General features: G+C 43.3%; 1 protein-coding gene and 1 pseudogene across 7 annotated transcripts in view; one reads left to right on the forward strand and one right to left on the reverse strand.

Moving 5' to 3' along the window:
• Positions 1-23045, reverse strand: part of RB1CC1 (RB1 inducible coiled-coil 1) — a 90421-nt gene that overhangs the window by 66759 nt on the left and 617 nt on the right. The window lies entirely within an intron of this gene.
• Positions 14245-15154, forward strand: LOC115279377 (annotated as a pseudogene).

The following is a 23045-nucleotide window of genomic DNA, read 5'->3' on the forward strand; positions in this document are numbered from 1 at the left end:
TGGGACCACACTGCACTGAGAGTCCCACCTCCCCTGGGTCCACACTGCACGGACAGCCCCACCTCCCCTGGGTCCACACTGCACTGAGCCCCCCATCTCCCCTGGGTCCACACTGCACTGAAAGCCCCTACCTCCACTGGGTCCACACTGCACTGAAAGCCCCTACCTCCACTGGGTCCACACCGCAGGGAGAGCCCCCACCTCCCCTGGGTCCACACTGCACTGAGCCCCCCACCTCCCCTGGGACCACACTCCAGTGAGAGCCCCACCTCTACTGGGTGTGGACACGGCCCATGATCTGTGTCAAGTGATGAAATATGGCAAGGGTAATGAAATGTCACATGACAGCTACTCAAGATTAGAACTTGCCCGTGCCACCTGACGCTTCCCTGGCCAGCTCTGAGGAAGTTGTGGGCCGCTACCGAAAGGCCCGTGTGGCAAGAAACTGAAGTGAGCCTGGGCAAGAAGCTGAGGGTCTCGCTCTGACAAGTTGCAAGGAATTGATTCTTGACACCCACACTGAGCTTGGAAGCAGGATCCCTCACTGGCTGACCTCAGACAAGATGCCGGCACCTGCAGACACCTTCAATGAAATCTTAGACACCTCAATACAGGGGACCCAGACGACTTCTGCTCAGAAAATGAGACCTAAAACATTTCTCTTACTCAGCAAAATAGAATAAATACAGTATCCCACATTACAGGGATACTATGTGGATTAGAGGGGGAAAGTACGTATTAGCAAAGCACTCAGAGGGGAGTAAGAGTTCAGTTAACAACCCTAGGAAACCCTCCTTGGGCTCCTTCTCCCCTGCCAACTCTCCATGTTTGGGTGGGACCTCACCACCACCCCCAAATCCGAGAGTATGCTTTATCTTACAGGCTAAACGGAGCTCTCCTGTGTTTTGAAGGATTTGGTAGCTAAAAGCATGGAAGGAACATTGGTACCAGAGATCACTCATTCATTCATCCACACAGAACACTTACTGAGCGTATGTATTCTATGAACAAAATGGACAGACAGGCTCTTTCCCCTGACGGGGATCACAATCTTGAAGGAGAAAAAGTAATGAAACAAAAAGAAAGCAAACGTAAGTTGCAATAAATGCAATGAAAGATGAGTGGGTAGCAAGAAGGACCTGCTTTGGGTCTGGATAATCCAAGCAGAGCTCTATGTAAGTTACAGTTAATGGGGGTCCCTGGAATGAGCTGAGGACTGTCTGCACAGGTGGGCTGGGCAGCGCAAGACCTAAATATGACCCGTGTGAGCCTCAATATAAAATCTTTATGATAACCACTCCATCACTGTCAGTTTTTACTTTTGTTTCCTCTTAAATATTGTTTACCTTTGTTTTGGTATAACTTCGCACTTCAGGAAAAGTTACAGAAATAGTGCAAAAATCTCCCTCGCACCCTTTACCCAGTGTTACCAACCACATACACTGTGCTCCATTTGCTTTATCATTTGGGCCACTTAATGCTCCACGCATGCTCCTCTCTCTCTCTCTCTGTATATATACACACACATATAAAAACACATGTATTTATATAAATACATATAAGTACATACACACAAGATGTATTTTTCTGAACTAAGAGTAATTTGCAGACAGAATGTCTCAATATTCCTAAATATTTCAGGATATATATATCCTAACAGGAAGAGTTTTCTCACACAGGACCAAGGTACATTCATCAAATCATGGAATTTAACATAGATGCAATATTCTCATCTGACCCGCGGTCCATGCTCAAATTATTGCCCCAATACCTGTTCCAGTCTTCCGCCCCTCAACCTAGGATCCAACTCAGGATAATATAGTGTATTTAACTGTTAAACCTATATAATCTACTTCAATCTGATATACTTCAATCTTTTTCTTTTCATGATCTAGGTCTACTACTGCCCACGATTCATCAGAGGGTTTAGGAATGACTGTAAAGATGTCCTCAGTGTCTTCCCATAAATAAGAGAAACTCTGATCAACATAGCAGCTACCACGTGTCTTTAAAGAAACACCAATCTCTTCACCTGGTGCTCACCCTAAGAAACAGCTCAACCTAAAAACCACCATCATTAACAGAGCTTACAAAAACAGCTACACAGAGCTTATTTTAGAATCAGTCTACATGTGTAGTTCATGAAGAACGTAAAACGATTTCAAGGATTTCAAGGATAGTTCTGACTGCTGTGGCTCTAGACCCAGGCTATACTCTGGCTCCACTGGATAGGCACACTTGATACTACTACTTGTCATTTAGCTCAGTTCTAACGGCTCCTAAGTGATGCTGCTGACAGCATTATTTCGAGAAGCATCTCCTGACCTACCTGGTACAACATGCAATGTTTTCCTCTATTACCTATGATTTAAAGCCCTCAAACTGGCGACTCTAACTCAAGGCCTTCTTCGAAGTCTTCATTCTCTAAATCCTCATTTATTGTCAACTACCACCCAGGATGTATGCTAGAAAGCGTAAGAGAAAAATCTAGCTAGTAAAATGAATCGTAACTGCTCCATGGGTCTTACTATCCCAGTGTTCTTCGAATAAATGTCAGCCTAGTGGTAATCCTAAAATTCAAATGGAACCACAAAAGACCCAGAATAGCCAAAGCAATCCTGAAAAAAGAACAAACTGGATATATCACAATCCCAGATTTCAAGATACGCTACAAAGCTGTGCTGTACTAATCAAAACACCATGGTACTGGCACGAAAATGAACATATAGATCAACAGCACAGAACAGAGTTCAGAAATGAACCCATAATTTTATGATCAATTAATCTTTGACAAAGGAGCCAAGAATATGCAATGGAAAAAAGACAGTCTCTTCAACAAAGGCTGTTGGGAAAACTGGACAGCTACACGCAAAAGAATGAAACCAGACCACCTTAACAGTGTACACACAAATAAACCCAAAATGGATTAAGACCCAAATGTGAGACCGTTCTGAAACCTTAAAAATCCTAGAAGAGAGCACAGGCAGCAATCTGTTTGACATCGATTATAGCAACTTATTTCTAGATATGTCTCATGCGGCAAGGGAAACAAAAGCACAAATAAACTATTGGGACCACATCAAAATAAACAGTGTCTGCACAGCAACAGAAATAATCAAGAACAGATATTTCTCCAGACATACAAGATGGCCAACAGATACATGAAAGGATGCTCAGTATCACTCATCATCAGGAAAATACAAAATCACAATGAGATATTACCTCACACTGTCACAATGGCTAAGATCAACAACACAGGAAACAACAAGTGTTGGTGAGGATGTGAAGAAAAAAAAGGAACCCTCCTGCGCTGTTGGTGGGAATGTAAACTGGCACAGCCACTGTGGAAAACAGCATGGAGGCTCCTCAAAAAATTATAAACACAACTACCCTATGATTTAGTAACTCCCCTACTGGGTAGTTACCCAAAGACTACAAAAACACTAACTCGAAAAGATAAATGCATCTCTATGTTTATCGCAGCATTATTTACAACAGTCAAATCACGAAAGCAGCCCAAGTGTCCAGTGACAGATGAATGGATAGGGCAGATGTGCACACACCCCCCCATTGCTCAGCAATAAAAGAGTGAAGGTCTGCCATTTGCAGTGACACAGATCTAGAGGGTATCTTTACAAGTGAAATAAGACATTCTGGGAAAGACAAACACCATATGATCTCACTCATGTAAGGAATATAAGAAACAAAACAAGTGAACAAAGAAAAAAGAAACAAACCAAAAAATAGACCTTTTATGAGCAGAAACTTATGGTTACCAGAGGGCAGGTGGGCGCAGGGATGAGTGAAATAAACAGATAATGGACTGAGTGCCCTTATGATAAGCACTGAGGAATGTGTAGAACTGCTGAATTACTGTATTATTACACCTGAAATATATGTTAAGTAAACTGAAATAGAAATTAAAAAACAAAAAGCAAAACCAGAAACATAAAATAAAAACTAAAGGGAAGAGCAAAACAAAACAACCCAGCCTGTGGGCTTCCATGACCGCAAAATCCTCATTTATTTCATACGTCCTAAGTACATGGCACATAAAATAATCACCACTAACAATGAGTAGCTCACTATATGCCAGCCATTATGCTCAGTGGTCTTATATGCAATACTTGCCTTATTTTTCATAAGGCAAGATATCCATATTATTACTATTTTCTTTTGAAGGTTAAGTAAAGATTCAGAGATTACTCAACTTGCCGAAAGGTAGTAAATATGAGATCCAAGAGTCTGAATCCACCACAGTTTATAACATTTATTCAATAAAAACTTCTCCCAAGAATTATACCCTAGGCATTTTTTTAGCTTCGGGTATTAAAGAGGAAACATCACAACAAAATTGCCTAATCTCATGAAGCCTACATCCTACTGGGCAACATGAAAATTTTATATCTTCGCAAACTTCCTCTACTCTAAAAAATACCTACAAAAATGCAATTGTTTGTATTTACAAATAATTCCAAAATATAGGCTTGCACTAGTTTATGTTGTATTTTTTTAAAGATAAAGATACTGTTGACTTAACAGTAACTACTATTGACTGGAAACATGAACTGAAGACTATACCAGCTATGTATTCTCACAATTTCTACCGTGAGAAGGGTTAGTGTTATCCCCACAAATCCAATGACCAAACTGTGGTTCTAATAAACAGTTTACCTATCTCCCAAAGTCATGTAATGAAAATAACCAGAGTTCAGATCAATGGCTGGATCAAGCAGGAAAAGAAAACATGAATGTGCTACCAAAACACACAGTAAGCACATCCCATGACTTGCTAGTTTACTGCTCCTTTAGAAATACCAATACAGCCCAGCCCCCCAACAATTCTACCACTGTCTACAACCAGTTTTAAGCCTTCACTTTCCGAGGGGCGCCTGGGTGGCTGAGGAGGTTAAGCATCCAACTTCCACTCAGGTCATTATCTCTCAGTTCATGGATTGGAGCCCTTCATCAGGTTCTGTGCTGACAGCTCAGAGCCTGGAACCTGTTTCAGATTCTGCATCTCCCTCTCTCTCTGCCCCTCCCCGAGTGTGTGCATGCACTCTCCCTCAAAAATAAAGTATTAATTTTCCTTAAAAAATATAAAAAATTCTAAAATTAGGCAAGGAGGATGAGGAAGGCAGAAAACTCATAACTGGATGGGGTAAGGTTTTCAAATGAAAAGCAAGTCATCACCCAAGAAGTGGTGTGCACCCAGGTGACGGGAGAACAAGCCACCCTTGGGTATAGAGAGAACATGGCCCCTTGCACGTAGTAAAGGCCGAAATTCCTCCACACTGTGGGTCATCTCTGCACAGTGGGATTGTCTGAAAACCCCACAGAGGAAGACATGGGCACGGGAGAACGAGCTGGCTGCGGTAGGCAGAAAGAACACGGCTGAGTGAAGTGCTGCTCTGCAGCCCACAGGGGCTGTGCAGGCACTGCTCCATGGGACAGCAGAGGTGCGGGGCACACTCCGCCCCTGCCCCAGTGCGCTGGCCACCAGGGTACATGCTGGGCCACCGCCATGCCGGGCACTCTGCAGCCTCTGCTGGCAGCAAGGAGTAAAACCAGTCCTGCCTGGAACGGGAGGCCCAGGTCCCCTGACCTCCTGCCACACTGCCAGGAAAAAGGGGCAACTCAGGATCTGGAGTCTCTGGACAGAAAGTAAAACTGACTACATCGGCCTCTACCCCTAGCCTGCCAGCCCCATACCCCTCAGCTGGTCCCTGTGCATACGGAAAAAATTCTTCAACTCATGGCCACTGAACACAAAGCACAGCCACCCCACTGGGTGGTGGGACGTTCTGGAACCACGGGACAGGGCAAGGCAGGAAAGTTTTCTCTAGTCATGTGAGCACCTCCAGAGTAGCCTTGACCTTGCCTCTTAACCAGCAAGCCCTAAATACTTATCTGGTCCTTGATAGAAAGAAAGTTCACCGGCTTCTGCTCTCAGGCTTGAGCAACTGCAGCCGATCCGGAGGAGCTTGCACAGACTGGGTTATCTACCAGCCGGCATCTAACAGCCTCGTGGGGACACATGCCACGTGCAACGGCATCACCGCATGGCACGAGCAGGCAGGGAGCCTCAGAGACAGGCCCAGCTCCCAGCTCCCTTCCTAACGGATGACAGGACTCTGGACAGGTCACCGTCACTATCCATTTTGTGACTCTGGGCAAAGGGAAAGGGTGAAATCCAAAAAAGGATGAATCTTTCCATTGCCTGCTTCACATCTGAGTATCAAAAGATGTGATCTGCCTTTCTCTCCAAAACTGGTAAGGGGCACAGTGTTACAAGTTATTATGGATTAGCAGCCTTGAGTGTTTTTTTTTTTTAAAGGAGTTCCCATGAATTAGTGAGAAAATCACAAAAATTCACAACAAATTGTGCAAGAGAAAGTTCCTAAAACAGTTAACCAATGAGGAAAATACATGAAACCTCTTCAGTAATCAAAGAAATACAAATCCGTAAGGTATCTTCACCTACCAAACAAGCAAGAGTTCCAACCTAAAACTACTAGATTTTGAACCTAAGAGAAAACCCACACAGTACATTTTTAAAAAGTACTTTAGAAATGTCTGGGGGAAAAAATCTCTTCTTGCATAAAACACAGACTCCACAGCCCCCTGAGACAGAGGCAGTGGGAACCCTCGAGCATGAAGGACCCACCCTCCCTTGTGTGGTGATGGATTAACCTTACCCGAAGAGAGTTCTGGCCTTTCACCATTAATCCAAGGAGGAAACCTCAGGTCTCTAAAATGTCCTACTTGATAGGAGTGTCTTTGTCTTTGTCCAGGGGCTTCAGGACAGTCAGTCCAACCATGTGACTTAAGACTGGGGCATTAGGATGCACAGTATCAGCCCCCACCTCCAGAAACAAAGGTGACTTAAGGACATTAGTCGGCCCTCCAGGAAGAGAAGACAAGCGAGCTACCTTGTAGAGACAGGGCCCCAGTGAAAACTCGGGACAGGAAAGACTCAGGTGAGCTCTCGTATCCGCGCTCCGCTCTGCTCCGCAGCCACCCACTCTGGCTCAGAGGAGGGGAGGGCATCCGTGGGCCTCCGGGAGAGGCAGCCATGAGCACTGCCTCCAAACCCTTCTGGACACTGCTCTAAGCACATTTTCCCTTGCCTGCTTTCCACTTTCATTTGTATCCTCTCACTGTAATAAACTCATAATTAGTATAAGCATTTTCCCCAGGGTCCATGAGCTCTAGTGAATTCCTGAACAGCGGTTGGAGGGACCCTGAGTCTGCAGTCAGCTGACTGAAGTGAGGGTGGCCCTGGGCACCAAGCAGGTGGCTAGCTTCCACAGTGGGAGCAGGCTGTGTAGACGGTTCCATCCACCTATAGAGCTGACTAAAATCACTGTCCACCCATGTTGTGGTTTCTGAAAGGAACCTTCAGAGAAGCGACTGATTCCAAAGGCATAACTAACCACATACGCCTGGAACATTAACGTTGCCACATCGCAGAAGTTATCAAATACTAGTAAGACAATGTCAAAAGGGCAAAGAAATCAACCTGAAGGGGCTTCCATGATGAAGATGGGGCATGAGCATCAGAATACTCAGTACAAAATCCATAAATATTCATGTTCCTAATGATACAAAAAAGGAAGACACAAACCTTCAGTGAGTTACAGGAGCAACCCATAATGAAACTAAACAAGGAAAAGATTGAAGCATTTATCCTCTCTTTCCTACATAAATTACACTGCAGGGTAACCAATGACGAAGAAATACCTTTTTAGAGAAAAGCTATTACTACAGACAAAATACAGAAAATAACAATTTGACAATGATATAATGGATCTAGACATCAACAGACATTAAAATAACTAGAAGACATCTGACAGACAAACTGAGCTGACAAACCGGAGCACACTGGTCGCTTTTCATACTGCCACTGACTCGTGTCCCTGTGTGTTTCAACTGGAAGCATACGGCTTATCTAGACATATTCTCGCCCACCTGCCCCCCAAAACAAAAACCTAAATTTACTAAATCTACCTACGGTTATCAATTACAGGTAACATGGGCACCTGGGTGGCTCAGTTGGTTAAGCATCTGACTTCGGCTCAGGTCATGATATCACGGTCCGTGGCTTCGAGCCCCGTGTCAGGCTCTGTGCTGACCGCTAGCTCAGAGCCTGGAGCCTGCTTCAGATTCTGTGTCTCCCTCTCCCTCTCTCTCTCTCTCTCTCTCTCTCTCTCTCTCTCTCTGCATCTCCCCTGCTCACTCTCTGTCTCTCTCACAATAAAGGCATAAGAAAATTTTTTTAAATATAAAAAATAAAAATAAAACAGTCTAGCAAAAACAAAGTCAGGAGGCAGAAGAGAGAGGGAAAAGTCAGCAGGGCGGAAGGGCAGATAAAATCAGCCAGAGACCAGGAGCTGTTACAGCAAACGAGATAATTTAGATTCACTACAGCATGCTCTCCGCTAGAACAAACGGAAGGTTGCCAGAGGGGAGGAGGTGGAGGGATGGGCTAACAGGTGGTGGGGATTAAGGACTACACCTGTGATGAGGAGCGCCAGGTGACACGCGGACGTGTTGAATCACTGTACTGTACACCTGAAATTAAAACTACAAAGACTTAAAGTATATTCTCTCTACCTTTGTATCTGTATCACAAGCATTTTGATAATCATATTCAATATCCACATTATAGGTGGAGATCTACTATAATTATGACCTTGCTGGCAAAGCAACTGGTGTTCATGGAACAGGTTAAGTAAATGTTTGATAAACCCACATTTTTCTTAACCTAGTAATTGTACCATAAAAATCATCTTACAGAAGTAATTTGAAGTACAGCTGAAGTATTTACAAAATACTTCATTACTTGTGAACACTTTTAAAAATACTTGGCTACTCATCTATTCATATGGTAAAATAGGATATATATTAATATTTAAGAAGGTTTATGATGCTGAATGAATACACTACTTGCAATACCATTACAATGTGTAAAAAGAATAAAGGGAAAATGATGATTGAGAACATACACCAAAACAGTAAAACTAAGTACCTCTAGTATGGAAATTAGTAATAATCTAATAAAACAATTAGCTGCTGCGAGACTACATCACCTTCCTGGTTATAACAAGACCTACAGTGAGGGGGAAACAGACTCTTATATAGGAAGGGCTCAGTGACCCTGGGTTAAATTCTTCTCTGCCATTTACGAGCTGAGTGAGCTGAGAGCTGAGTGAGCTGAGAAAAGTAACTTATACTCTCTAAGATTCACTTTTCTCATCTCAAAAGTAGAGAAGACATTTTCCTTGCTGGGCTATTGTGGGTGTGTCTGTAAGACTTAAGCTGTAAGAGAGGGGGAAGTGGCGGGGCAGGGGCTACACGGCGTACAACTCAAATAAGACCGGCCACAGACCCTCCGGATACAAAAGGATGTTTATGTGCAGCTCCATATTCTCCTGCCTATTTGTGTTCATTTCCATAATAAGTCAATATAAACAGACAAGACCAAAATTTACAGAACTCAGAGGTTCCTCATGCCTACAAGAGAAGAAAAATGACACAGCTAAAAGCTCGGCTCAGTAATCCGTTTTTCTGTACTTCGGGTGTATGGTTTCATTTTTGCTTCTGTTGAGCAATGCTGGGAGTCAGCAGGCACCTTGTACCTTGCTGTAAAGAACCTCATCTGCTCTGGAACCTACTGCCTAAGGAAGGGCTCCCTGCCCGTGGACACTGTGTGTCCTACACGTCCTGCCATCGACGCTGGACAAAATTCTAACTCCCCCCGCATCTCTATGTCATATTTTCTCCTGTGGATAGTGAGCTCTGGTAAAACAGAGCTAAGAAATTGTCTTTTCAATAATTTCTCCAAGAGACTTGTCAACAGTCTGGACCCTGGATATCAAATCCCAGCATATCATATTCGTAGCTGGTGCATGAACATGAGAACATGCAAATCATGCATACATGTATCGACTCTGTGAACAATCATTTCAGTGAAAATCACAGCTTCTCACAAGAAAGCACTTATCTAAAGAAATATAAAAATCAAGCTTCCATTTTATACCAACACATAATCGATATACGGCACAAAGGATATGCAGAGCTTTCTTACTCAGCCTCAAATTTTCAGTAAAAACTACCACAGACATGAAAAATAAAATGTACTTGTGAGGTGTGTTTCCCTGGACCTAACACTGCAATGAGAAAAAATCTGACCATGTCGACACCCAAGGTGCCTACCTGTTCAAGATTCTGGAAGATACAGTTTCTGTCCGGGGCTCAAACTATCTATTTAGAGAAACAAAGCTGATTCTCTCTCTCTCTTTTTTTTAAATGTTTATTTTGAGAGAGACAGAGAGAGGGCAAGCACATGTCCATGTGAGTGCAGGGGAGGAGTAGAGAAAGAGAGGCAGAGAGAGAATCCCAAGCAGGCTCCGCACTGTCAGCACAGAGTCTGACACAGGACTCGATCCCACAAACCACAGACCACTACCTAGGCTGAAACCAAGAGTCAGGTGCTTAACCGGCTGAGCCACCCAGGTGTCCCTTGTCACGACACATCTGGATTCCATTTGCTGTTGTGTAAAATGGGAATGTTAACAATGCCTGTCTTGTAAAGCTTTGTGGAAAACAAGTAATAGTACCTATGCGAAGAGCTTAATATTTAGCACAATGCCAACTGCACATTACATACTCCAAAATGTTATCTAGGAACAGGAACTAATACTTGAAACATAACAGAAAGTACTCAAGAGCATCTGCTGAGTGAACAGGCTCTCATAAATAAAAGTACCCCTCAGATACAACTAGCAGTAAGTACACAACAAAACAGTTTACACAGTTAACTGAGGGGGGCACTTGGGTGGCTCAGTCAATTAGGCATCTGACTTCGGCTCAGGTCATGATCTCACAGTTCATGAGTTCGAGCCCCGCATTGGGTTCTGTGCTAACAACTTGGGCCTGGAGCCTGCGTCAGATTCTGTCTCCTCTCTCTGCACCTCCCCTACTTGTGCTCTGTCACTGTCTCTCAAAAATAAATAAATGTAAAAAAAAAAAAATTAAAAAAAAAGTTAACTGAGAAAGATCTCAACCAACTAGTTTTTGGTAATTTCCTTAGAGCCGAGATATTCCAAGAGTCTTTAATTAAAAAACAAACACAAAATAAAAATAATCAACCCTATCTTAAACCTAACTTCCTCCCTGAAGTGTTTCTCCTCCTGACCTCTTTGGGTTCACGTGATAATTAATGTTGCCATGTCATATACATGAATAAGTGCCCCTTGGTCTGTGTGCCTCCCTCCTCCATATAGTCCCACTAAGCTACCTCGGCACTTCCTACTGCATCCCTGAGCTCTGATGATAACCTAACTAAGCTCCTTCTACCTGGAGATATCACCTCAAATCCACCCTGGAGGACACAACCAAACAATCTTAGGGAGAAGCAAAGTGACATTAAGCTATCACCTAAGATTATTTGGCTTTTGATTCTCCCCAACTAAAAAAGCTTCAATAATATCTACTTAATTGTCTAAGACTCCTAGGACTGTTTACGCCAATACTGCCTTTCTGTGCCTCATTACATGAAACTGCACACCATTTAAACCCATCTCCTAATGAGAGATGAATCAGCCTTGGTTTCTTATGCCTTTACTCATGTCATTTCATTGCATCCATTTTGTAACCATGAAGTCACAAAGATCCTACGTCATAAATTCTTCACCCATCTACTGGCGGCCAACAATCTTCCTTAGTCACTTAAAACCCACACTCGAAATTTTAACTAATCAAATAATAGTGTCGGTATCCAGAACATAAATAAATGTCTTGCTCTACATTTCTCCCCACATGCCAAATGTCTTACATTCCCAAAACTGTATTGTACCTGGCTAGAGAATTCTTAGGCATGCCTTAATCCTCTGAGATACCACACTCACTACCTGACATAGGACAGTCAATACAGGAGGCCAAGACTATGGAGAAGAACCAAAACTGTGAAATCAGAAATACAAAACGGCTCAAAGAGAATCCACAGGAAGATTTTATTTATAAGAGTGTGTAATTTACATATTCTTATTTTTTGCTATCAAAATAATATGACCCAACAAAGCTGAATTCGCTTCTTGGTATGTAACTGTTAAAACATTAAGCAGAAAGGGGCATTAGCAACCACGCATGTCCTTGGCCATCACAAAAATGAACAGTATTAATCCTGAAAAAATACTGGAACGGAAGTTACAAAAATCTGGGTTTGAGACTAGATTCACATTTTTACTGCTGTGACCTTAAGAAGCTAATTTCACCAGATCTGTTTCCTCACCTAAAACCTGAAAAGGGTATACTGTCTAATTCCTTCCAAGTTTTCATAAAATGTCAGACGTGCCGGTCTCTAACATTAAGAAGTATAGACTCTCCTGTCAAGGAGCTTGTGAACATACAATGAACACGACAGTGCAATGGGACACATTAACACTGCGGAGAGGCACGCAGGAGCTACAGAGAGGGAGATGGGCGAGAGTTCACATGAAGCAGACGTCACTCCGGAAAATGCCCCCTAAAAATGTGAAATTGACCACCACATTTACTAGAATGTAAGAGGATAAGCTGAGCAACTCACTAACTTCCTTCAACAAAACAATCATTCAGAAGAGCCAGCCCTGGGATGCTTGGGTGGCTCAGCGTAACTGACCCTTGGTTTCAGCTCAGGTCATGATCTCATGGGTCCATGAGCTCTAGCCGCTGCGTCTGGCTCTGCTCTGACAGACAGGGGCCTGCTTGGGGGTTCTCTCTCCTCTCCCTCTCTCTCTGCTAACCCTTTTATCAACTTGCAAAGTTGGGGTTGCTCTATAAACTCATTTTCCTTTAATTTACACAAAATCTACCAAATGTCTTATGTGGATTACATCTACATGATCTAAACAATGGTAAAGTGTTGCTGAAACAATTCGAATTTAACTTTAGGGACGCCTGAGTGGCTCAGTTGGTTAAGCACCCAACGCTTCGCTTGATTCAGGTCATTTTCTCATGGTTTGTGGGTTCAAGGCCCACATCAGGCTCTGCACTGACAGTCAGGAGCCTGCTTGGAATTCTCTCTCTCTCTCTCTCTCTCTCTCTCTCTCTGCCTCCCTCCCTCTTTGCCCCTTCCCCATGTATGCTCGTGCGTGCTTTCTTTCTCTCTCAAACTTTAAAAAATTAACCTTATATGACATAAAATTTAAGCCTAATACATAACCCAGTAGTACTTTTCACCAAATAGTCAAGACTTTCTAAAGTTTGGCACAATGCTCGTTTTCTGTATAAACTTTTTATAAAATAAAGTCATACTTTGTATGACAACAGCTAACCCAAACCATTTTTAAATTAAGAGCAACAGGTTAGTAACTCAGTAACTGACACAAGATTTTCTAAAAATTATTATGTGGTCCCTTCCCTAAACAATGTCTTTAGTTTCTGTCCATTGAGAAACTAAATATTAAGTGCCTATTATATATACTTATATACATACATGCATATATATGGGGAGAGAGACAGAGATCCTGAAGGTGAGAGAACATTTAACAAAACATGTCAAGCGTACTCTAACAGCAATTAAAACCAGGAGTCTGACCCACTAATAGATAACATATGGAGCAGAACAGAGTCAAATGCATCTTCATACACACAGACACACACACACAGACAAAGAATATAATTTCAAAATGGAGGAAAGGATACATTGTTTAAGTAATAGTACTATGACAAATGGCTACCCACACACGCAGGAAAATAAAGTCTATCTGAAATGCCATCAGTTTTCAACCTGCAGGTTACTTCTAACGACTAAAATAACCAGCGTTGAGTCTTGTTACCTTCTAACGAGCACACTGGCAGTTTTGACAGGACTAAAAATGGGTACAGCTAATAAGAAGAATTAATCTGGCAATCCAAAAATATAAATTATGTATTAAGATGTACAAACCAGCAATCCTACCACTGGAAATATACTGAAAGCAAAAAGACAAGTATACAAAAGTATATATCCAATGAAATTTTCTTTTTAATAATGAAAAATGAGAAAACTATCATTCTTGATTGATCAAATAAATTATTGATAGATATTTAAAATTTAGCTCTATACATACTGATTAGTGATATGTTTATTATTCAGTAAGAAAGGCAAGTTAGAGTTACAGTACATATCGTGCGATAAAATTTGCAGATTTTATTTTATTAACTAGTACTGAGGGAGTACGTGTATACACAAGCATTAAAAGTGTGGACTGGACCCACAATTCCCTTCTCCTTTCTCTCGCCTCCAGACATCCAAGATGCCGAAAGGGAAGAAGGCCAAGGGGAAGGAGGTGGCCCCGGCCCCGGCTGTCGTGAGGAAGCAGGAGGCCAAGAAGGTGGTCAATCCCCTGTTTGAGAAAAGGCCCAAGAACTCTGGCATCAGACAGGACATCCAGCCCAAAAGGGACCTCACACACTTTGTCAAGTGGCCCCGCTACATCCGGCTGCAGCGGCAGCGGGCTATTCTCTATAAACGCCTCCAAGTGCCTCCTGCGATTGACCCGTTCACCCAGGCCCTGGGCCGCCAGACAGCTACTCCACTGCTGGAGCTGGCCCTCAAATACAGGCCGGAGACCAGGCAAGAGAAGCAGCAGAGATTGCTGGCCCAGGCTGAGAGAAGGCTGCCGGCAAAGGGGATGTTCCCACTAAGAGGCCACCTGTCCGTCATGCTGGGGTTAACACCGTCACCACTTTGGTGGAGAGAGAACAAGAAGGCTCAGCTGGTAGTGATTGCACACGACGTGGGTCCTATTGAGCTGGTCGTCTTACTGCCAGCTCCGTGTCGTAAGATGGGGGTTCCCTACGGCATCATCAAGGGGAAGGCCAAGCTGGGGCGCCTGGTCCACAGGAAGACCCGCACCACTGTCGCCGTCACACAGGTCAACCCAGAAGACAAAGGAGCTCTGGCTAAGCTGGTGGAAGCCATCAGAACCAACTAGAATGCCAGATATGAAGAGACCCGCCACCACTGGGGAGGCGACGTGCGGGGTCCGAAGTCGGTGGCTCACATCGCCAAGTTGGAGAAGGCGAAGGCTAAAGAACTGGCCACCAAACTGGGCTGAGCGGGCGCTGTTGAGTTTTCTGTATATGAAAGTAATAAAAGGCTCTCTTTCAGCCAGTGCCATTCGGCCAAAAAAAAAAAAAAAAAAGTGTGGACTGTAGATACATCTCCTGAAGCAAAGAAAACAAAAGCAAAAATAAACTGCTGGGACTACATCAAAATAAAAAGCATACGCACAGTGAAGATAACAATCACCAGAACAAAAAGGCTACCGATGGAATGGAAGGTATTTGCAAATGACATATCTGATAAAGGGTTAATATCCAAAATATATAAAGAACTGATAAAACTCAACATCAATTAAAAAGTGGGCCAAAGACATGAGCAGACATTTCTCCAAGGACATATTAGATGGCCAAAAGACACATGAAAAGATGCTCATCATCACTTACCACCAGGGAAATGGAAATAAAGACTACCTTCCACCTGTCAGAATGACTAAACTCAAGAACAAAGGTCGACAAGGATGTGGAGAAAAAAAAGAACATTCCTCCACTGTTGGTAGGAATGCAAACTGGTGTGGCCACAATGGGAAACAGCACAGCGGTTCCTCAAAATGTTAAAAATAGAACTATCCTATGATTCAGCAACTGCAATACTGGGTATTTATCCCAAAAATACAAAAGCACAGCGATACATGTATCCCTATGTTTACAGCAGCATGGTTTAAAATGGGCAAGTTATGGAAACAGCCTGAGTGTCCAGTGACTGAGGAATGGATAAAGACAATGTGGTGGACACACACAGACACCACACCACACACAAGAGTATTACTCAGCCATGAAAAAGAATGAAATCCTGCCATTTGCAATGATATGAATGGAGCTAGAGCATAATGCTGAGAAAAATACGTCAGAGAAAGACAAATACCATACGATTTCACTCATATGGAATTTAAGAAACAAAACAAATGAGCAAAAGGGGAAAAAGAGGCAAACCAAGACTCAAGTGTAGAGAATAAACTGACGGTTACCAGGGGGAAGGAGTTGGGGGTGGGGATTAAGGAATGCGCCTGTGTGAGGAGCACTGGACAACGTGCCAAGTGTCGTTCAATCACTGCAGCATCCACTGAAACTAATGACACTGTATGTTAGCTAAAATTACAATAAAAACTTAAAGAACTCTGGAACAACTTAACACCCATCTTTTTACAATGGCTACTTCTGGATGTGGGCCTTTCCCCTTCTCTGGTTTTAAAAGTCACATTTAAGGGACTCCTGAGTGGCTCAGTCAGTTAAGCATCCAACCTCGGCTCAGGTCATGATCTTACAGTTAGTTGGTGGGTCCGAGCCCTGCGTTTGCTCAGAGCCTGGGGCCTACTTCAGATTCTGTGTCTCCTTCTCTCTCTGACCCTCCCCCCTCATGCTCCATCTCTCAAAAAATAAATAAATGTAAAAAAATTTTTCTTTTAATTAAAGAAAATCACATTAGTAATCAGGGATAAAACATACGTCCATGTTGAAAACACCGTTGGCATCACGAGGAAATAAAGAACTTGAGTAGGCTGGCCTAGACGACGGTCCAGCTCAAACAACAAGTCCATGACCTCATCAGCTATCCCCACCTAACTGCACACGCAGGCGCCCGCAGAAGCCTAATTTTAAGTCCTATGCCCACAATCGACTGTGTGTGACTCTGACTAACCTCATCAAAGTAATTTTTTGAAGAGTTTTTATTTTTAAGTAAGCTGGGCCCCCATCATGTGGCTCGAACTCGTAACACCAAGAACACATATGCTCCACCAACTGCGCCAGCCAGGCACCACTAACCTTAAATTATTTTGATTACCAAAAAACTCCCTATCTCACAGGATTGCTGTGAAAATGTAAAGGACCTACACGTAAACGGAAGAGTTAGGCAAACTGAAGTGCAATAAAAACCTCATGAGTGACCAGTTAACCCAGATCCCTGCCTGGGGGACAGGACTACAACTCAGCTGACTCGAAGTATCTCCCGTTAGCAATCATGCCGGACGCTGCGAACGTGACATGCCCACATTTCAATTCAGTGCTTTTCCTTTAAAACTATTTATTCCCTAACTTCTTTGGTCAAAAACACTAGCATTCTCCTGTTGCTCAGAACTTCGGTTATTTCTGTCTACACCCTATCCAGTTTTCCTTTAGAAGCCAACCCTTCATTTTCCAGGGACATAACCCTTACTTTACAGCCTAGAAACTCTTCTCTCTGCCTTTAAGTCTCTGTCTGCTCCCACGTCTCCCTGAGCATTCCCACCAGCTAAGACCAGTGTCCTCTGGCTGCTTCCCTCCTCAAGGACTTTCCCTAGAGCCTCACAGCTGTCTTCAGCAGGGCACAAACCAATGGCACACCATACTCTGTAGCTTCTTTGCAGCTCTCTCTCCCGTGACCTCAGAACGGTACCCTCAACACTTCGCTGCAGTTCACTGTCTGCCTGCCCCTATAAGCGAGTGAATTTACTACCTCTGGCTTAAAGCTAGATTAATATTAAAGTGTCACACTTTGAAGCAGGATTTACCTCTGTATGAATCCCATCTCTCTCAACGAGGCTCAGATAACCCATAGTTTACCATCCATAGATTGAAAGGAATGCCTTTTACAGAGTGTATCTCAGAGTCCTTTACGGTGCAAGGACTGTCGTGAAAGCTTCATAAGCCCTCCTTTACCTTTCTAGAAATATCTCTAACTAAACTTCACCAATTTCTGCTAATCTGAATTTTACCTATCCAAGTATGGTCCAAATACACAGTTCTATTAGCACTTCTGGGAAGCCTTCCCCAATCACAGGTGGTTCACAACAACTCTTTACCTCTGCATTTACAGAGCTACATAAGGTGGTAGGAATTGTACTGGAGTAAAAATATCTCACATCACAAAAGGATATCTGTTTTTCCTGGATCCTTCTGGGATACAGTCAGCTATAAATGAGGGGGCTTAAAGGGGAGGGTTTTTTTTCCTTTTTTTTTTTTTTGTTTCTTTCTAAAAAATGCTTCCATTCCATACATTCCCAGACACACAGGAGTTACAAATGGACTCTCAAGACCGTAAGAAAGAAAAAAAAGCACCTCCCATACCTCTAAAAAACACTGTCTATCCAATTTATCAACTGGAGATTAATTTACAATATCCTCTTTTGAGAGATTAGATCCATCATTACAGTTTACTGTCAAATACTCAAAATTTAGAATTAGCTTCCTTATGGGCAAAACAAAGCGGGGGGGGGGGGAGCCCTCAATGTCTGACCTGCCAAACAGAACACATTCAGTCATTATTCACACTACACTTGTTGAGCACTCAACATAAGCCAGATGTGCCAGGTGCTGGCATCAGAAGTACCATGAGCTGCTTCCAGGTCTAGCAGAATTCACAAGATATTGATGAGCTGGACCAAAAGTTTCATAGAGAAAGAACACGAACGGGAAATAATTTGGTCTGATTGGTAATTCTGCAAGTTGCTGTTTGACCTCAGTGAGGGACCACTAGGTGCTGCATCAGTGAAAACAATGTTCACCACAAGTGGACAGTCTAGGTTACCCAGGGACTGAAAGCTGGCCTTCAAACCCTCCAAATCAGATTATTTCCATCTGATCCTATCCTTTCTCTGCCAAGGGAAAAAGAAAAAGAGAAAAAAGAAGAGTAGGTTGGCCATCTCCCTCACATTCCCCCAAAGAGACCCTTTTCCATGAAAGTTCAAGGCCTCCTAAATGAATGTCTCATCTACAACCTGACAAGCAGCTTCCTATTCAGACAGCTCCAGAAGAATGGAGACAACAGAACTACTTTTAACAGTCTGGCATATTCCTTCAGATTTGGGGCCTATGTCTAGAGAAAAACTGTGTGTGCACACACAGACACTCTGGCTTTGTAAGAATCGACGCCATCATGCACACGAGCGCTACAACTTGTCTGAGCTGAGTAGTCAATACACATGTGTTCCACATTCTCCTCTCCTACCATTCATAAGAAATGTGTAAAAATGCATGATTTACTGATAATTTGAACTTGCAAACATTACTAAACAGTCTTTTAAAAGCCCCAAAAGAGAGTATCAGCAGATTTGTCATTCTGAATTAGTCTCATTCACAAAGACTAAATTCATTTTGCGTTACTGTATTTAAACGTTTTCTTACTTTCTATGGCATTTGATAGCTTCTGCCTAACAGAAATCCAAAAAAACTGTTAAAATGAATTTAAGTCAGTTTACCAGAAAACAGCCGTCTTTCCCCCGAATTATACCAAGAATGGAAGCCACATCCGTTGTTTCTGTGTTAGTGTCACCAGTGAAACATGACATCCAGGGCTGTGGATGGTATGACTTTTGAGGGGTGGCAGGATCAGGTTGGGAGACTCCCTTTAAACGGAAACTCCAGTTTTCTAAACTCTTAATATTCACATAATTATGTCTATAGTGAAAATATACTTCTTTGCTTCATTTATAACCCTTAGTTTAAAAATCAAAATTATATACAGCAAATATTCAATTAGCTTTATTCTATTAAACCAAGACTGTATGTAATCAAAGAACAATCTCAAATAAAGGATGTGCACATTTGGAATTTGCAGAATAACACCTAAAACAACAGATAGATTAACAGTATGGTACTGATTTGACTAACATTTCAATACATATTCTGGACGGTTACTGATCAATTATTATGTGTAAAGTATGAAGGGAAAAAATGATGTGCTTGGTCCTAAACCAGTAACAACAACAACAAAATGGAAATGAGTCATAATTATTTTCATGCTTTAACATAATTACAAGCTAATAAAATATGAGAATTCAAAAGAGGGCAAAGTCATGGGGGGTGACTGGGAGGCTGGGGTGTCCTCCACAATCTTCAGGGCACTCACTGAACAGCTGTGAGAGAAGAAACCAAACAAGGAGGGAAAGGGTACCTGAAAGTACAAGCGCTGTGCTTGGGAAGTCATTCAGGAGATCATCCTGACAGAGGGGTGGAAAGCAACGCACCCTCTCAGGGGCCAGACAACCAAAGTCCACTTAGGGGCAAATTAGATTGACTGGGGCCACAATAATAGGCAAACCAGAAACCTGATCATTAAAATTTATATACTTTTATCAACAATAGTAAGTGCATCTTCAATGGAGCACCCTGTTCTGTTTCTCCAGCACTGTATCTATTCCAGCATCTCACAGCAGACCGCATTTGCAATTTATGTTCTTTAAAACTGTCCACTGTCCACTGTTTCCTACACTTTTTTACACACAGCTTACATTTAAAGTTCTATTCACTGTTCACGTCACAGGAGCTAAGAGTGTGCTGCAGGGGATTAACAATTCCTGAAAACATCCGTGAATGGAAGTGCAAGCTGCCTTCTAGCGTTGCTGAGCTCACTGGACCAAACCCCTGTGCCTTTGCACATGCCAGGTGACCGCACTTTACAGTTTCCTTCCTGTTACCCACAGAACCTGAGGACCTGTAGGGCCCTCGCTACCATCCACTCTCCTAGCACTACCCTGCCCTCAATCCTTCAGTCCACCTCAGGAACTTTCCACTTTTTCTCGTATGTACCAAGTATCTCAGAGCCTCTGCACTTACTATTCCTTCTGCCAAGAACGTTCCTGACCCAGATAGTCACACAGCTCACTTGCCCACTTCTCCTGGGTCTTTATTCCAAAGTTACCAGTGAGGACTTCCCTGGCCACTTTATTGTAAATTTCAACCCCCCAATCCTGACACTCCTCTCCTTTTTTTTCCTTCTCTGCATCTATCTCTTCATATTTTTCTTAGATGAGTACAAGGATTTGGTTTCTTCACCACCAAATCCCCAGTATTTTTACACCAGTGTGCCTGGCACATAGTAGGTACACGACAGACCCCAGGCCGAATTTGAGGTGGCCAGGACATCTTTATGAAGAAAAATGAAGTGACTTATCCATGCCAGATCGAGCTTCTAAAAATATCCCCCTTCACTCCATAAAAATCCAAATACCCTTCCAATAATTTTCTTTCAAATTTCCAATAATGCTCCAATAATGCAGTTTTGTGCGTGAGTCCAGTTTTCTTTCTAGTATAAGGCAAACTACAATTTCCTACACATTGCTATACTCCTTGTAGTGACTGGTTCAACGCTCCACCTGCGGTAAGTAAATAACTGCATGCATGGATGTGTGCGGAAAGGCACTGCTAGACTTCCACTTCAGTTTCTGGAGCCACTATCACCTACACTACAAAAGACAAAGCTTCATTGGGGTTAGAGAAGAGTATTGTCCAAATAAGAACATTTTGCGAGATAGTCCTTTTTAAAAAAACATCTACAAGTTGCACACATCTGCAAAGTACATACAGCATGCAGCAAGGTGCTCGAACATTTGCTGAATGCATGAAAATTTAAAGACACTCTCAAAAGTAGAAGCCAAATAAAAGCTGTCTCAATCTTTCACAATAAAAATTTAGGTTCAGAAGTGTGGCTTTGCAAAAACAAAGGTCTTGTGTCCTCTGCCCTTTTGGACCTTAAGAATTTGATTTGCTAAAAGTCAATCTGCTGTGCATTCTGGCCTTGCGTTTGCTAGCAGAAAACCAGAAAACGTTGAGAGCAGAGTACTGCTTCATTGTTTTCCCTGTCATCCGACAACACCATCAGAACTGGGCCAATTATTAATCCTAAATCTGATTATCATGAAGGATTCAAAACAGACGAAATAAAATTATTTTCCAAAAGTGGTCTGAGTCCATATCTAATCAACATAAACACCAACATAAAGCCTATCTTTTATAAAACTCGATTTAGATATTAAACACAAGGTAAATACTGAAATTAAACCAACAAACATGACAGGAATATTTACTGAGAAAATGAGTTCATCTAAGCCACATCCTCCAACAACGTTAAACAACACAAAAACATCCTCCCACCCCTCACAACTGTCTGCTTACGCCAAGGAGTCCCTAAAATAAAATCCTCCTGGTACTTTTGTTTCCCATAGTAGTATCACCTCGGAATGGTAAAGCTCCTATTCGCATCAAATACCGAACTATAATTCTGTGACTCCTGATGAAACGGGTTTGTCGATTTAAGTTAAAACTCGTCTCCTCCTAAGTTGCTTACCTTCTTTGAACCCATCAGATAAATCAACAAGCGGCATCAGCACACAAAAACCTAAAAACTGAACCAAAAATCATAGGCGCATTCTCACAGGCCCAAATCATTGCTCTCCGTACAGTAAACTTGAGGCAAACATCGTTATCTGACTTAATGACTTGTAGTAACAAGACTACTGGCGAGCACACCGGGCTTCCCTGACATCCAGGCACACGCCACTTCGTGGGTCTGGCCACATTTGAAACAGTCATGATGGAAAAGACGAGATTACGAAACCATAAACTATAACCATAGGACATCCACCAGACGGTGGAAGAAACTATTAATTCCCCCAAAGCTGCCATTTCTCCCCAGGTTCTCCGGCTTCTACTAAGGAAGTTGTGAAATCCGCAAACACACCCCATCCCAAATCTATCCGTGGGGCGGGCAGAGGCTGAGTCATTCCTGAGAGTAACTTTATCCCGATCTCGCACTCTGGGGTCGGGACAAAGGTATCTCTGCCTTCCTCTCGCGGTGTGCTGCGTTCGGCCCCGGCCAAATCCCTGTACCCGGTTTCTCAGGTCAAGGGCGTCACCGGGGGCTAAGCCCGGCAGGGACCACACGCCGGATGCTCGCCGGTGGGCTCGGCGTCCCTCGCCCTCCGCCACTCCCGAAACTCGGCCCGGGGCGGGCCGGGGACGCTTCCCGGGAGGGATTCCGGCGGCCCCGGCCGAGGACTCCGCACGCAGGCCCTACACCTCCGGCAGCCCAGTGGGGCTGCCACTCAGACCGCGTGTCTCCGCAGGGGCAGTCGCGCCAGGGAGACAGACGGCCGCAGGACAACACCTGCCGCGGCCGGATGCGCCGGGCCCGCGGGCGCACACACCTGCGCACGGGCGGCGCTCCACCCGGCGGGGACCCCGGCGTCCCTAGTCCGCCG

This window comes from Suricata suricatta, chromosome 15 (genome assembly GCF_006229205.1).
Source record: "Suricata suricatta isolate VVHF042 chromosome 15, meerkat_22Aug2017_6uvM2_HiC, whole genome shotgun sequence".
Taxonomy (NCBI): Eukaryota; Metazoa; Chordata; class Mammalia; order Carnivora; family Herpestidae; genus Suricata; species Suricata suricatta.